This window comes from Amyelois transitella, chromosome 29 (genome assembly GCF_032362555.1).
Source record: "Amyelois transitella isolate CPQ chromosome 29, ilAmyTran1.1, whole genome shotgun sequence".
Lineage (NCBI taxonomy): Eukaryota > Metazoa > Arthropoda > Insecta > Lepidoptera > Pyralidae > Amyelois > Amyelois transitella.
Genome location: NC_083532.1, coordinates 3,061,902 through 3,079,061, shown reverse-complemented (window position 1 = coordinate 3,079,061; position 17,160 = coordinate 3,061,902). Strand labels below are relative to the sequence as shown.

Genomic DNA, 17,160 nt, shown 5'->3' with positions numbered 1-17,160 from the left:
TTGTCCGTGGCTACTACATTGTTTCGACGTAGCTGAGGTAAGAGAAAAGCGCTCATAACTGGACCCAGGTTGGCTGCAAATGACTGATTGTAACGATGTTGTTTGGCATGTTTTTTCCTGTGAGTCACCCTGTATGGTAACTTGTGTTGACTTCTTTGCAATGTTTTTGTTTTGTTCGTTAGATAAATTTAACAGTGTACAACATGAATGAGCCTTTTTTTCGTCATCTTTTTCAGCAGTTTTAGAATTTATTGTTTGGGTTCTGACAGTTGTGATCCGTTTTGATATAGTCATAGTACCATCATCATTCATTTTTTTCTTTATTTTGATTGATTTCTTAATGTCAATTTCATTTGGATTCAAACCAAATGCTTTATGTGAAGAGTCATCAATATTTGAATTGAGGGATGAATGTGAAGAAGCGCGTATTTGGAGATTGGTATTTGATGACTTTCTTGATGCATCACCTGTTCTAGAAGGTGTATTTGATGCACCATCATTATTATTAAAATCACAATGTGTTAACATCATGATAATATACGTAGATGAATTATCACCGATTCGTGCATATGAAACTGACGACACTACTTCTCCTATATCAAAAGGATTTTCATACGATTTAAAATATTCATTGCGCTTTCTTTCTTTAGGATACTTTTGACGTAATTTATGCACATTTTCTTTTTTCATTTGATCTCCACTACTTTTGATAAATATCTCTGTACTATTAAATCCTTTATTTTTACAGTAAAGTTTACCTGTATTTGTACATAATGTGAGATTTGTCAGCTTCTTTTTATTTCCTACGGATATTTGTCTATATATACTTTGTAACATAGTTGCACTATTAAACTTTGTATCAGGTGTAATATGTACATATCTGTTTTCAACGATTTCTTTTCTACTGTTAATTGCGACAAGGGAACTTCTGAAAATGTTTTGATCTTTTATGTTATACATTTTTGATAAATGCAGCGTTAGATTTATTGGCATATTTTCATCAAAAACGATTCTAACCTTTTTGTGCATGTGTAACAAATTATTCTTCTCATATTTCCTGTAAATACAAAAATTTAAATATTTAAATAATTGAAAATTCAAATCATTCAAAGACTTTACTCACCCTTACGCTTTTATTTCGTCTTTTATTTTTATTTTAATTAATTTTGTTGTAAAAAAAACAGTAAATATTAAAAATAAAACACGGTCGTAGTGGTAAACTATTTAAATTCGAATAAAGATTATAAAATGAAATTGGGACACAAACACAAACTAGTTGTTGATAACTTTTCAGCAGTATCAGCTAAAAACAAAATTTGGGATGGATTTCTTACAGAAAGAACTTGTGGGTTAAAAGATAAACTTTGTCTAAAACGAGGACTATTTAAAGAGGAAACTCTCAAGATTTGTTCAGATTTCGAATGTTTTGCCAATTTTCTGAACCCCATTTGATTTTGTTTTGGTGTTATACACAATCCAACTTCAAAAGAATCACAGGATAGATCATCGTGGTCTATATCTGTTTCATTCGGATCATGTTTTACTTTTTTGATCGTTGTCACTTCCCTTTCTTCTCTTATATCTCCATCTTTTGTCCTATAGCGTTTTATTTTTGTTATTGTCCTAACCTTCTTTTCAAACAGGCCAAGGTTCCCTGCAATTTCCACATCTTCACTAACTTCCTGCGCATTGTTGCACTCAGTACAGTCAGTTTCTTCCAAATCTAACTGCAAGCAACTATCACAAGGAACGTCTAGTACATTAAGCTTGGTATTATCGACTTCAGTTCCAGAACAAGTATTGCAAGGAATAGGAAATGAATTTGATCTTTTAACTTCATCGTACATTTCTTGACAGTTTTCGCATAACTCTTGACCTTCAGCCGATTGACATGTACACAACTCGCCACATGTAGGAGATAATATTAGATTACTTTCTGGACAAAGGGGATAATTTCTATCGAAATCTTGCTTTCTCTTAGTTTCCTCGCAGCTCCTCAAGAAGTCCGCCATACTAGCCGATATCAACCCTTGAGCTTGTAAATTACTTATCAATTGCATTACTCCGTCGATGTCACTTTGAAGTTTCTGTATTGGTTTTGGAGCATGTTGAGTTCTAGAGACTAGTTGTGATTTAAATGTTTCACAAGAATTTATGAAATCTTGTGCACTTTCTGTTATTAAGCCTCCTTCTTTAGCTTCTCTTGTTGCATTTACGGCGTCATTAATTTGATCTATTAACTTCACGATCTGTTCATTATCAGCCGCTTGTTCCGTTTCCTGTTTATCTAATTTCATTTTAAAATCTTTACATGACGATATAAATTTTTCTATACTAGTCGACCTAACGCCATCTCTTTTAATATCTGTAGAAATTTCTTCTAATTTATTGACGTGGCTTTTTAAGTGATCTATTTTATTATATTCTGAGTCTAAAGCAGATTCATCAGTATAACATTTAAGTTTAGATTTAGTTTCATTACAAACTTTTGAAAATTTTTCGACACTATCCGTAAGTAATCCTTCTTCTTTATACGCAGCAATAACTTTCAAAATATCGTCAATTTCATCTTTCAACTTTAATGATAACATTTTTGCATTATCATCTAATTGAGCAGGTGCTATATTTTTAATAGCAATTTTAATTTTTTTATCGACATTTTCACAGTTGTGGATAAAATTCTCGATGCTTGGTGACAGAAACGTTACATCTCTTAGCTCTCTTGATACATCAAGAACTTCCCGTATATGACATTTTAAATGTTCTAAATTTATTTCTAAGTTGGAATCAATTTGAGGTACATTATCTTTTTTATCAAGAATATCTAAAGTGTTATGAGCATCTTTACAGAGATTTAAAAACTCATCCATATTCATAGTATTGGATTTCGCGACGTCTTGCCCTAGAGTAATAGTGTCTTTTAGCATTTGTTTCAAATGTTTTAGTTTAGACTCAGCACTTATATCTCCAAGAGATAGATGGAACGGCGTGGAAGCAGCACTAGCGTCTTTGCATGGTTTCTCAGTAGAACATATTGGTTTATATAAATCTTTTCGCGATGGCTGCAATGATTCTAATAAAGGTTGATGCACAGCTATTAACTCAGATGGCTTATCTATATACGATTCGTGTGTAATTAACGGTGGTTGTGGTGTTGGAGTTGAAAGTGGTGGAGGGATCACCACTGGCTCGGGGACTATTTTAGTTACAGGCGCAGGTTTTCCACTTTTATCTGTGGGTACTTCTGTTTCTTGTTTACATATCGGACATGGTTTCACTTGTTTTTTCCTTGCATCCTTCTGATTCTTCTTTCTCTTATTATCTTGCACTTTTTTGATCCTGTGCTTTCCTTCTCTTTCCATTTCTTCTAATTCTAATGTGATGTAAGCGATTGTTGCTTTTGTTCTCGGTATGACAATTTTGTTTAAGACGTTTAATCGCCTGCCAACAAAATACATCTTTGTAACAATTTTGTTTTTTTAATACAAGCTGCCGTATCACCCTTTGCCATTTTGGACTCATATGATTCTGTCATATTATTTAAAACTTACTTATAATATTTCATGCGTTAAATACATAATGTATACCTAAATTTGATCTCAACGATTTTTATTTTTGATACAAAATAATTCTCTTTCCGATTCTGTTAACTCAGAAATAAGTGATATGGAATCTTCACTATCCGTGTGGAGATTTCTGGTGTCATCATCGCTTCTTATTACAATACTGAGCATGTTATTTTCACAAACTACCGAACTACAACTTTCTTCCATGGAATACGATTCACAGGACATGTCATTATGAAAATTTATACAGGACACGCAGCATTTTTCTTTTGGGTCAGACAACGTATCTTTGCGCCTGGTTATTTCTGATTTCAATGATAACCTTGAAATGTCTTGAGGTATAGCTGTTAATACGTTATGATTTACAGATCCCAAGTTGTGAGTTGATCTTCCAGGATTAGAATTGATTTCTCTTTTCCGTCTTATCACCCTTCTTTGTTCCGACACTGTTCCATCGTCATTAACTGTTTTTAATAATCGTGTTATCACTTCAACGTCTGTTATAATCGTTCCTAAATATTCTTCATCGTCATGTGGTGAAGTTTCATCTGCAATAACTGATGGTTCTGGTGATGGTTTGTTCGCGCGTTCCACATTCTGTCTGTGACTACAAACTTTGCATAATTTATCAGCGGATATATTTGAAGGTATTGGTGATGGAACTGTTCGTTCTTCTAACTTCATTTTGATTATTTCAGCGTCTTTCATAAAGTTTTCAATGCTGCCCGATTTTGTTTCCATTTTTCTTGATAAATCGATAATGTAATTCAGCTCTTCCTTCATCGTCACCATTGTCTCGTGATCCGGGGGAGGCGGCTGTGGTGGAGGCAGTGGTTTATTTAATGGGATACCGCACACAACGCAATTCTTAGTTATTAAATCTTGTAATATTTTTTTACATATATTGCAACTCTTTTTATTTAATGCCAGTTTCTTTTTCATTTGAATCATTTTCATTCTGTAGTGCTCCTCTCTTTCTCTTTCATCGATTTCGGTTTTTATAAATACTATGGTCGCTTTTGTCTTCGGTATCAATAATTTCTTGAGCACGTTGTGTTTCCTGTCGAAATATTGTGTAGTTTAGTTCGTTAGTGCATCCAAACTGCCGATTCCTCCCTTTGTAAGGACTGTACGGTTTGATTTTGTTCTCTTCTCATATATTCTTGGTCTCTTCTTGTAGCAAAAAGATTATCGAATGAAGAAATAAGAAGGTCAAAGTCTTCGTCTGGTCTCTGTAAATTTCTTCTTTTTATTTTCATTTACATAAGCCTTGCTGACGATGAACTCTTTATCTTGTTTATTTTATATTTGTGAGATTAATTTGTTATTATTTATTTGTTATTCCCTTTTATAATTGGCATGATTATTATTATATTGCTATGAGCTTAAATATTAGCATGTAATAAGATTAGCGTATAATATAATTGGGCAGATTTTAAACCTAAACCTTTTATGATGTATTGAAATTTCTGTTATAATTTTTCTTTTTTAATAATTTTAACTTGATTGAAACACGTAATTAACTTTCAAGTATCAACGTTAGGTGTGTTATTTAATTATAATAATTTCTAAAGCAATAGTTAATTTTATTTAGAACCATTAGTCCAATCATTTATCATATAAAATTTATGTCCCAAAATCAAATAATCTTAATGTATATTTTATAATTTTTCCGTTCAGTCCTTAGCGAAAGGGTGAGTTCATCGGCAGCTTGGTCCTTCTAAGGACGTTTTAATTTGAATTATAGGAACTTCTACTACAAAAAAATTGGGTCTGCGCACATGAGAGCTACATTATTTAACTCCGAATTGAGGTACAGAGTTCGTCAACCGTTTTTGAATATTAACTACATCTACAACCAAGAGTGTAACAACCTAGTGTTAAATATATTTTTAAGAATATGATATCACAGTAATTTTAAATTATTACATAAAGCGAAATATCACAATTCAGAATTATCAGAAGTTAGTGCTGAGGATACAATTATGTAATATATCTTTAAATTGTCAGAAATACAGATAAAGATAACGACGAGCTTGCATGAAGAAAGTTATGAATGTAGATGAAGCGAACGAAGTATGCAGGGATCGTGGCAAGTGGAAAAATATGGTTTCTGTCTACCCTTCCGGGAAAGATGAGTTTTTTACATATGTATAAATGTACAGAGAAAATAAATTAAGTTGTTAAGCCATTTACCGATTTCGCTCGTCTTCTGATGGTTATGTTATTTTATTTTTATGATAGATTAGAGTGAGCTTGCCCTCAATCTGCCTGGTGATAAGTAAGATGAGGCCTAAGGTGATGCAGGCGAGCTCAAATAGTGCCTATTCACTCTTGCCTTGGAATTCTCCAAGTCTCATTTGCGCATGCCCAATTTCACCAAGTAACTTTTAATCATCAACCTGAGCTTTCGTCCTGGTTGCTATTTTCCCGAAAAGGTTGAATTCAACTTTTCAACAGACTAGACGGACCTAGGCTAGCAACCTATTTTAATATCAATTCCATCATTATGCCTAACAGCTGAACGTGGCCTGTCAGTCTTTCAAGACTGCTGTCTCTGTCTACCCCGCAAGAGATATAGACGTGATTATATAAATGAATGAATAGACCGAGTGCCGTGTGGTTCCCGGCACCAATACAAAAATGAATAAGACCACTCCATATCTTTTCCATGGATGTCGTAAAAGGCGACTAAGGGATGGGCTTACAAAATTGGGATTATTTTTTAGGCGATAGGCTAGCAACCTGTCACTATTTGAATCTCAGTTCCATAATTATGCCTAACAGCTGAACGTGGCCTGTCAGTCTTTCAAGACTGCTGGCTTTGTCTACACCGCAAGGGAAGTAGACGTAATTATATGAATGAATGAATAGACGGACCCTAGGCTCTACTTGGGCATTACGTAACCAGGACAAAAGCCAGGAGGGTATTGTTGATATATATATATATAAAGACTTACTTGGTCGCCGTCTTATGAGCAGTCTCAACTATAATGAAATTCCTTCTCAGCTCCACCATCTTGATGTTCAACTTCAGTAGCTCAATCCAAAACTTTTTAGCTTCTTCTATTGTTTCTCCGCCATTGCCAATACCTAAATAGTCGTATGCCTCTCTCTCCTGTAAAGTTTCAAGCTATCATTTATTTCTGAATTTGTTATTAATGTTGTTTTAAGGTTTACCAGCTTCATGAAGGGCAGTTAATTGTGAATGAGAATATTGTAAGAAGAAGAAGTTTTCAGCTCGACCGCTACCAAAGCGATGGTCTTCCGTCAAGCCAAGCGTTTTGCCTGCAACTGCGTCTCCGACAATGTTGAGTCAGAACTATTGGCTGATGGCTTAAAATACTTCGCTGTGATTGGTAGGTGACGTGTGACGTAGTTACAAGAATATTGGAAGGTTTTGAAGGTTGGAAGCTTTGATATAAGCCAAGATATAATTAAATCATTTGAGTACGAATATAACATCAGATCAATCATAACAATTAATAATTATGAATCAAAAGAAATAATAGGTAGTAAAAGTAAAGTAAAGACTCCATCTCTTTTCTATGGATATCGTAATAGGCGACTAAAGGATAGGCTAAAACTTGGGATTCTTTTCTAGGCTTGCAACCTGTCACTATTTAAATCTCAATTCTATCATTAAGCCATACAGCTGAACGTGGCCATTCAAGACTGTTGGCTCTGTCTGCCCCGCAAGGGATATAGACGTGACCATATGTAAAAGTAAAGTAATAAGCAGGATCGTGATAATAGGCGGTATTAAAACACCACTCCAAAGAGGTAAAGACTAAAACGCCATGAGCATGACGACAGACTTCTGAAAAAAATTCGCAACCCTGACCCTAAGGGTTCCAACCTTGAGTCAATCAGGCAGTTACACGATAGTGGTTTTATCTTCCATCTCACCTGATGGTAAGTGACGATGAAGTCGAAGATGTTACATGTCTATCCAGGAGATACACATTTATTCTAATTCGGAATGTTCGCGGACATTACTTGTCTGGTAATATATATGTCGCAGGAAAATGAAGTACCTAACCAGAGATTTCGCGAAATCCTTAGGGACATCACGAAATCACGGCATATGTTGAATATTCTTTTTTACGACGTTTTCTTACTAAAATAGTCAGTGAAATGTCGTTTCACTAAATTAAATCTAGTGAAATGTCAGAAAAACGGATGCCTCCGTGTAAAAATCGTCCAATGTATCTCTCTCCCTCTCTCTACCTAAACGGACACAAGTGGGAGCGGAAGGAAGCCGCCGTGGAAGCTGCCGCCGCGTCACGAAAATGAGCGAGGGCAGCTCATGCTCTTGGCCACGAAGCGGTAGGCGATGGCACCGTGTGGTTTTAGTGGGTTTAAGCCCCACATAACCCGTCCGGCCTCCCGTGCCCAGCCGGGTAGGTGAAGGTCTTTCCACACGTAAAAAAAAAAAGGTTAGGTTTAGGTCTTTCCACACGTAAAAAAAGGTTAGGTTAGGTTAGGTTAATAATAATGTAAGTAGGTACTTTTAAAAGGCGAACCTTTTTCATTCTTTATTTCACTAGATTTAGATGAAATATAAGAATAATACTATTTCAATCTAGTGATATATCGTGAAATGATATATCACTAGATTGAAATAGTATTTTGTCATATCACTAATAATTTTTTAGTAAGAAGATGTATTAAATAGGAATATTCACCATCTTCCGTGATTTCGTGGTATACCTAGGGATTTAGTGAAATCTCTGATATCCTCATTTCTCTGCGACATATACATATAAACGCAGGCAGTACATTCCACACTCACCTCAACTATACTGTATTGTATAAGTTTGACACCAGCTACTGTTCTCATCGTGGTCGCTACTGTTATGCTCGCCTGAGGGGAAAATTAACGTTAATTGAATTCATTTGAAGTTAAAGAGATACTACATATAAACATATACATATGTATAATCACGTCTATATCCCTTACGGGTTAGAGAGTGCCAACGGAATTAGCAATCGGTAACAATTTGAAATTTGAATCTCAATTCCATCATCAATCCATATAGCTCTCTATTCTAATTGAGATTTAAATAGTGACAGGTTGCTAGCCCATCGCCTAAAACAAGAATCTCAAGTTGATAAGTCTATACCTTAGTCGCCTTTTACGACATCTACGTCCTATTCTTTATCTACTGGTGCCGGGAACCACACGGCACTTTATGGCACGGCATATCCCGTGTGGCTCCCGGCAAAAATAGGAAAAAGAATAGGACCACTCCATCTCTTTCCCATGGATGTCGTAAAAGGCGACTAAGGGATAGGTTTATAAACTTGGCATTCTTCTTTTAGGCGACAGACTAGCAACCTGTCATTAATTGAATCTCAATTCTATCATTCAGCAAAACAGCTGAACGTGGCCTATTTTAGACTGTTGGCTCTGTCTACCCTGTAAGGGATATAGACGTGATTATATATATATATATATATATGTATGTAGCTAAAAAAGTACGTCGCCCCCGGGTGGGCTCGAACCACCAACCTTTCGGTTAACAGCCGAACGCGCTAACCAATTGCGCCACGGAGGCAGATGGTGACAATTGTCAAAAAATAGATACATTTCTAAAGACATAGTTAAACCTTTAAAAAAAAATAGAAAAAAAAAATGATTTTGTTCACTGGAAAAAACCCCGATTGAGATAAGTCCGCTTTTTTACATATTCCTTTAAAATGAAATGACTGTTTTATAATCCTATCCTACTAGTATTATAAATGCGAAAGTTTGTATGTCAGGACAGGACGTCAGTATGGATGTTTGTTACTCTTTCACGCAGAAAGTACGGAACCGATTACGACGAAATTTGGTATGTAGGTACCTGAAGATCCAGAATAACATATAGGCTACTTTTTATCCTGGAGTTCCCGCGGGATTGAACGGGTTTACATGCGGAATAAGTCGCGGGCGGCCTCTAGTTTGTTATATTTCTTTTTATGTTCAATAAAGAATTTACAAACAAACAAACAAAACACAATTGTCTGAACAATAAATGCCTAGTATTAAAAAGATAAAACTTTTAGGAACAGTCTAAACCACTGGTTCTAGAGATAAAAAAAATACATATAGTGTCTAAGGTGCCGCGTGGTTCCCGGTACATTAGAATAGGACCACTCTATTTCTCTCCAACGGATATCGTAAAAGGCGACTAACGGCGAAAGGCTAAAAACTTGGGATTCTTCTTGTAAGCGATGGGCTAGTAACCTGTCATTGTTTGAATCTCAATTCCATCCTTTAGGCATGCAGCTGAACGTGGCCTTTCAGTCTGTTCAAGACCGTTGGCTCTGTCTACCCCGTAAGTGATATAGGCGCGATTATATGTATCGACGCAAAAGTAGTGCACAAAATGTAGTATTTAAAGACATAAATACCTATATATAACTCTAAAGAATATACACTTAAATCAATATTTGTGCAAGTATGCTTTTTCATAAGGTGCGTCATACAATTATTATATTGTATTATCCTGTTGTATGTTTTTACGTCAATGCCATTTAGTTTATCAAGTTGGCTCTGTCTACCCCGCGAAGAATATAGATGTGTATGTAGAATATTTGAACTACCTAATACTTTATTAATTAATTTATTATTTATTTATTTATAATAAATAAATTATTAATTAAGAACAATTTTACATATTTATTTAACATACTGAATTCCCACTTCTTGGAACTGTTATAATAACTAGACGTATTATTATTTTTCATATGTAAGGAGTTAACATTTTAATATGTACTGATAATTATACCTACATACGTACATATGTACGTAGACCATTTATCTATTTATATCGCAAACTAGTGCTATTTTTCGTCAACTAACCCATCTGCCTCCGTGGCGCAATTGGTTAGCGCGTTCGGCTGTTAACCGAAAGGTTGGTGGTTCGATCCCACCCGGGGGCGACCAACTTTTTTATAAATATTTTTATTTATTTTTTAACAATATTTTTAGCACAAGTTTTTTTACTCTTTTAAACTCCTATTAAATATAATTATTTTATATTATAATATTTCAAACTTATTATATAATAATATTTTTTACTTATCAGTACTTTTGTGCAATCTAGTATTGGAAAAAAGTAATGGAACACGTGACTTATTCAACCAATCGGAGCGCACATGTCATTTGGATATTTATTATTTTACGCGTAAGTTTAATCTTTAAGATTATCAATTTAAAATTTAATAAATATGGACTTCTAAAATATGATGATTCACGTCTCGTTTAAAACCCTACGAAAGTTTATAAACGTTTTTGGAAATTTATAAACTTGACATTCTTGTTATTTTCCGGTGACATATACATACATACATACATAAATTCACGCCTTTTTCCCGGAGCGGTGGGCATAGATAACATCTTTCCACTTGCCATCTCTGCATACTTCTTTCGCTTCATCCGCATTCATAACTCTCTTCATGCAAGCTCGGCGGTTTCAGGTACGCTTGACATATACATATGTATTTAAATAATTAAGTACTTACACCAAATTGTATATCTTCGGTCACTATCTTGTTTAGTTCCGGAAAGAAATATCTGCAACGCGCTAGTAAAATAAATGCCTCCTTCATTACTTCTGCAAAGGATCCATAGGCTCTGTAAGTTGAAAAAAAAATAAGCTATAGTAAATATACATACATATAATCACGTCTATATCCCATGTGAGTTAATCAGAGCCTTAAAAAGACTGATAGGCGACGTTCAGCTGTTTGGCTTAATGATAGAACGAATTATAGAATAAATTACACGGATTGAGTTAGCCTCGAAGTAAGTTCGAGACTTGTGTTACGAGATACTAACTCAACGATACTATAATATTTTACAATAAATACTTATATAGATAAACATCCAAAACCCAGGCCAATCAGAAAAAGTTCTTTTCTCATCATGCCCTGGCCGGGATTCGAACCCGGGACCTCCGGTGTCACAGACAAGCGTACTACCGCTGCGCCACAGAGGCCGTCACCGTAGGAGTATCAGCTACTAACATTTGTATCTCAGCCGATAGCTTCCTCAACTCGGCTCCCGTCGCGAGGCTGGTCCACTTCATCAGCTTCCTTCCCAGGTAGCACATGTGGAGTCTGGTCCGCATTTGTGCCAGAGACACCAGGGACGGCATGACCGGGTATCTTTGGGCACCCAGGGCCGACTCCTCTGCATCTATAACGGAGTGGAAATTTTTTTTACATACATACGTCTATATCCCTTGCGGGGTAGACAGAGCGGGGTTGAAAGACTAAATGGCCACGTTCAGCTATTAAGCTTAATGATAGAATTGAGATTCAACTAGTGACAGGTTGCTGGCCCATCGCCTAAAAAAGAATCCCAAGTTTGTAAGCCTATCCCTTAGTCGCCTTTTACGACATCCATGGGAAACAGATGGAGTGGTCCTATTCTTTTTTGTATAGGTGCCGGGAACCGGGAATTTTTTTTTATTTAAATTTATTGCGAAGAAAAAGGTCAGTGCCGTGTGGTTCCTGAGACCAATAAAGAAAAGAATAGGACCACTCCATCTCGTTCCCATTGATGTCGTAAAAGGCGACTTAGGGATAGGCTTATAAACTTGGGATTCTTTTAGGCGATGGGCTAGCAACCTGTCACTATTTGAATCTCAATCCCATCATTAAGCCATATAGCTGAATGTGGTTTCACAGTCTTTTTAAAGACTGTTGGCTCTGTCTACCCGGCCAGGGATACAGATGTGGCTACTGCTGTTTTGCTTAATTATAGAATTGAGATTCAAATAGTGATAAGTTGCTATCCCATCGCCTACAAAAAGAATCCAAGTTTATAACCCAAAACCTTAGTCGCCTTTTGGCGCTATTGTAATCCCTGCATACATCTTTCGCTTTATCCATATTTATCACTCTCTTCATGCTAGCTCGTCAATCTAGGGTACTGTTGACCTGACCTATGCAATAAGGTAAACGAAATCCACGTACCATCGTCATCTGCAAACATTCTTGATTACGGAAATTATTTTGTGTTTGTAAATTTTTGAGTCCACTTATAGACATAGCCCTACATTTTAATGAGTATTGTGTATTAATTACTTGTTTAGTTTCATCACATATTTTTCATCGTCATTATATATCAGATTTTTGTAAAAACTTTCATTTTAACAAGTTATTTTGTAGGGTTCTTCTTTATAATTACTGTTTACGAAATCCATTTTAATGTTTTGTAAACGCCATATCAAAATGCTTTCATCTATTAAATGTCAATCTTTGTTTTTGGAACTAAGAAGTTTCATAAGAATTTTTGAGTAAACCGTTGACAATGTTAATGTCTTTAGAATCGCTTCAATTCATCCTTCCGTTGACCATATCCGTCCTTAGATAAGGATTACACGATCATTTTGGCGTCAGTTCAGTCTGTCAGTTTGGTCCGACTTAGATTGATGGCGGAATGAGGGATGAGAAACACGGTAAGACAAGGGTTACACGTTCAGTTTGACGTCAGTTCATTCCGTCAGTTTGCTCAGAATTATATTATATAATATAATTCTGTGGTGAATAAAGTAATCGCTTAGTCCCCTTGATTTTTAACTATGATGAAAATTAATGAATTGACTGAAAATTAGCTTTGAGTTAGAAAATAGATTGACGATAAAATCGCAGCTGGCTCAAATTTTTCTGCGGAATATAAAATGGTTGAATGTCACCGCATATCTTATATATAAAATTCTCGTGTCACAATGTTCGTTCCCGTACTCCTCCGAAACGGCTTGACCGATTCTCATGAAATTTGTGAGCATATTGATTAGGTCTGAGAATCGGCCGATATCTATTTTTCATACCCCTTAATGATAAGGGTGGACACACCCTTAACATTTATTTTTAACTAGAAATTACTTCAAAATTATTTATATGGCAAAACAACGTTTGCCGGAACAGCTAGTATTGATAAAGGTAGGTAAGGTACGGTTGGTATCTTCTATCTTCGCCTAGGTAAGACGAATTATTAATTAATTTTTCAATTACTTTAAGCGTTTTAGTCGTTTCTGAAATCGGTTTTAATTTGTTTTTTTATTTATTTAATTACATGTTAGTGCATGGTTATATTTAGCTACCTGAAAGACTTATTTTATAATGATCAAAGGAGGCTACAGAAAAAATAACGAAAATAAAAAGAAAATTAATTAATTGGCATAAGTCCACCATTGTACAAATTCTTCTATGACTGTTTTGTAATTTGTTATATTTCTTTTTAAGTATGTGCAATGAAGAGTTCACAAACAAACATACAAAGTACGCGTGGTAACGGAAAAGGATTAAATTTACTAACTACTAGAACTAAGTCAAGACTTAGGTCTTAAGTTAGGATCTAGTTTCTAGTTCCCGCGATATAATTACTCAAAATTGCAAGTTAACTCGATTAAGGTAGCTCCTTAGCACAACCTCGAAATTGCAAGGATGGCAGATGATATTTAAGGTTAAATTACAACGTAATACATACTATACATACATACATAAAGTCACGTCTATATCCCTTGCAGGATAGACAGAGCCAACAGTCTTGAAAAGACAAAAAGGCCACGTTCTGCTGTATTTCTTAATGAAGGAATTGAAAATCAAATAGTGACAGGTTGCTAGCCCATCGCCTAAAAGAGGGTTTCCAAGTTTTTAAAACCTATCTCTTAATCGCCTTTTACGACATCCACGGAAAGATATGGAGTGGTTCTATTCTAAGCTCCCGGAAACCACGTGGCTACACTAGACATACATACTATACTTTTAAATCTATACATCTATACATACATATAATAAAATAGTAAAAATATTTTCCCGCGGGATTGATAGGGTTTCCATGCGGACGAAGTCGCGGGCGGCCTCTAGTAATTCTATAACTGTCAACAGCGCATGTTCCTCCTAGTATTGTGCTAGCAATTAAAATCCATCAGCCGGGTCTGAAACTCGCAAACAACACGATATTCTTGTCTACCGTCATTTTCACACTACCCCTAACACTCGAAGACAATAAGGGAATTCCATAAGTTAACTTTTTTTGATGCCGTGTGATTACCGGCTCTTTAATTAGAATATGATCACTCGATTGCTTAACCAGGGATGTCGTATAAGGCGACTAAAAGATTGGGATTCTTCTTGTGGGCGATTTGTTAGCAACCGGGATTTCTTCCAGTCAACCAAAATATAAAGGGAAATCCATTAGTTTTTTTTAAGGTATTTTTTTTTTGTTTTTCTACATAATTAAATCAATACTTATAAAATAATAAATCTCTGCCGTAACTTAGTGACTGAATGCCAAAAATACACTACACTACGTTAGTAAATTAAATAAAAAAATCTAGACATAAAAACTTAACTTACCCAATTCTTAAAAGCGATATAACATCGAAAATAATAATAAACCCATCCAGTTGAAACCAGTACAAATTGACACCTCACAAGGGTGAAAATTCGTCAAAAACTGTTCGAATAAATTCAAATTTGACACAAATCGGGGATCAGTGTGAATGGTTTTGTCTTGGCGACGTGTCAGTCGTGTACAGAGCCTATTATATTGGCACAAAGAGGTGAGGTACCCTCTTTAACACCTCTCTTTTTTGATTCCGAATGTGGTATTGCGCTGGTTTGATATAGGAAGGTTTGAAGTAAGCTGTTTTTAATGAGTGTAATATTTGCCATCGTTATAAAATTGTTGACGAGTCGTGTTTGTGGAATGGCATGGAATATAATTGGAAAATACTTTTATCGGTCTTAATTGCAATAAGAAAAAATATTAATTTAAAAAATATGTTTGTTTTTTTTATATGTGCGCCATAAAGTCAAAGGACTTAACGTAAAAACCTTTTAACCTTCAACCTTAAAATCAACGAATAACTTTATTCTGAAAATTACGATCTATACTTGTTTGTTGTCACATTAATCGGTTTAGTATTTTTTAAGGTTATCTGTCACGGCTTTAATGCTCCACAAGTTTAAAATAAAATAAAGAAAAGTTATAAATAAAATACAAGAGGAATACCTATATTGACAAAGTAATGCCCAAATCACTGGATCTAGAGATTAAAATTAGGCATGTAGGTTCCGTGTGTAGTCTATGGATCTGTGGCGACATCACTACTGTCATCTAGTGAAGCAAATGACGCGCTCAGCCAATAGCAGCGAGGAATCTAAATCGCGCAAACAAAGATTTCACGGATTGGAGCATAAATACAACCTCCGACTCAACATCGTCTGTCGCGCGGTTCCCCTGGCATCACGCCTAGCATGATGGAAGACCTTCCCTTTGGTGGCGGTCGAGCCGAATCATCGCTCCCACTACAGGTGCATTAAAAATTCCTAAAATTCCCGCGGGAAAAAAAACACATGAAACCAGTGGCGTGTTCTAGTTCATAAATTAAATTTGAGCATCTGTTTTCACATCACTCTGTATAAGCGTCATTCTCAATTAAACCTGAATCTGAGAAGTGTGGGATCCTTATTATAATACCTTTTCATCCAAAAAGGGGGTCAATTACAAGGATGAATAGCCTACCTGTTCCCCTTTTGTTTTTACTTCGCCTTTATGCGTTAACGCGTAGATTATTTTCACGAAAAAAAGCATAGACAATTCCACAACTTATTTTTTTTTTTTTGAGTCATTGAGATGTTTAACGTGAACCATAGAGCCAACCATATAGTTCGGAATAATGTTCACTTTCTCCTTGCGTGTGTCCTCGACAGTCCCTGTTACATCCTCACCCATGTCAACTGTCGGGAAGGAGTCTCTTTTTGACCATAGACAAGAAAGCTTTACCCAAAGCGACTCTTGCCTGACCTCCGCCACATTTTCACGGGGACTTAACCGATATTGGATCATTGTTAATCCAGTTGCCCAGAAGTTTATCTTCCTACAATTGAATTGAACAGATTTATTTTCAAAATTGGATACAAGGTATCACTTATTGACGTCACATCACTTAAATCTACTACTAAACTTACTACTAACTAACTACCGATACTACTAACTACTACTAACTATTAACTACCGCTTCCAAAGCGCGTGTGTAGAAGAACTGACCATCTAAAAGAAGAATCCCAAGTTTATAAGCCTATCCATTAGTCGCCTTTTACGACATCCAAGGAAACAGATGGAGTGGTCCTATTCTTTTTTATTGGTGCCAGGAACCACACGGCACAATTCTAGTCAGATAGTCGATATACCCTCGATATCGATAGACAACCGATAGTTGGCTACAAAGCGGCAACTAGCCGTCAAAACATTTTAAAGTCGACCGCGTTTTGGCGCTGAATTCGCGTTCGACATTCAAAATTTAAATGTTTTATTTAAATGGCAATTTGCGATTGGCCGCCGCAGTGAATGGCCGTCAGCTGTGCAGCGTGCCGCCGTGAATTTGTCGGTTTTTGGTATATTTGCTCTAATACTTGAGTGGATATGAATTTGTAATTATGAACTGTCTGGTTTGGTGAACTCGTGAACTACCTATGTTTGTGTCAGAGGGACCAAATGTCTAGAGGGATTTAGCAATAAGTGTTCGTTATATACATATATCAGTCACGTACAAGAGAAAAATATTATACCTACGTACAAAAAATTCGA

The 17,160-nt window shown here is 35.7% G+C and overlaps 2 non-coding genes across 2 annotated transcripts; one reads left to right on the top strand and one right to left on the bottom strand.

Annotated features, from left to right (window-relative positions):
• Positions 1-9,053: 9,053 nt before the first annotated feature.
• Positions 9,054-9,127, bottom strand: Trnan-guu (transfer RNA asparagine (anticodon GUU)). Its single transcript has one exon. It is a non-coding gene; the product is annotated as a tRNA-Asn (tRNA).
• Positions 9,128-10,422: 1,295 nt separating this feature from the next.
• Positions 10,423-10,496, top strand: Trnan-guu (transfer RNA asparagine (anticodon GUU)). The gene has a single exon. It is a non-coding gene; the product is annotated as a tRNA-Asn (tRNA).
• Positions 10,497-17,160: the final 6,664 nt, after the last annotated feature.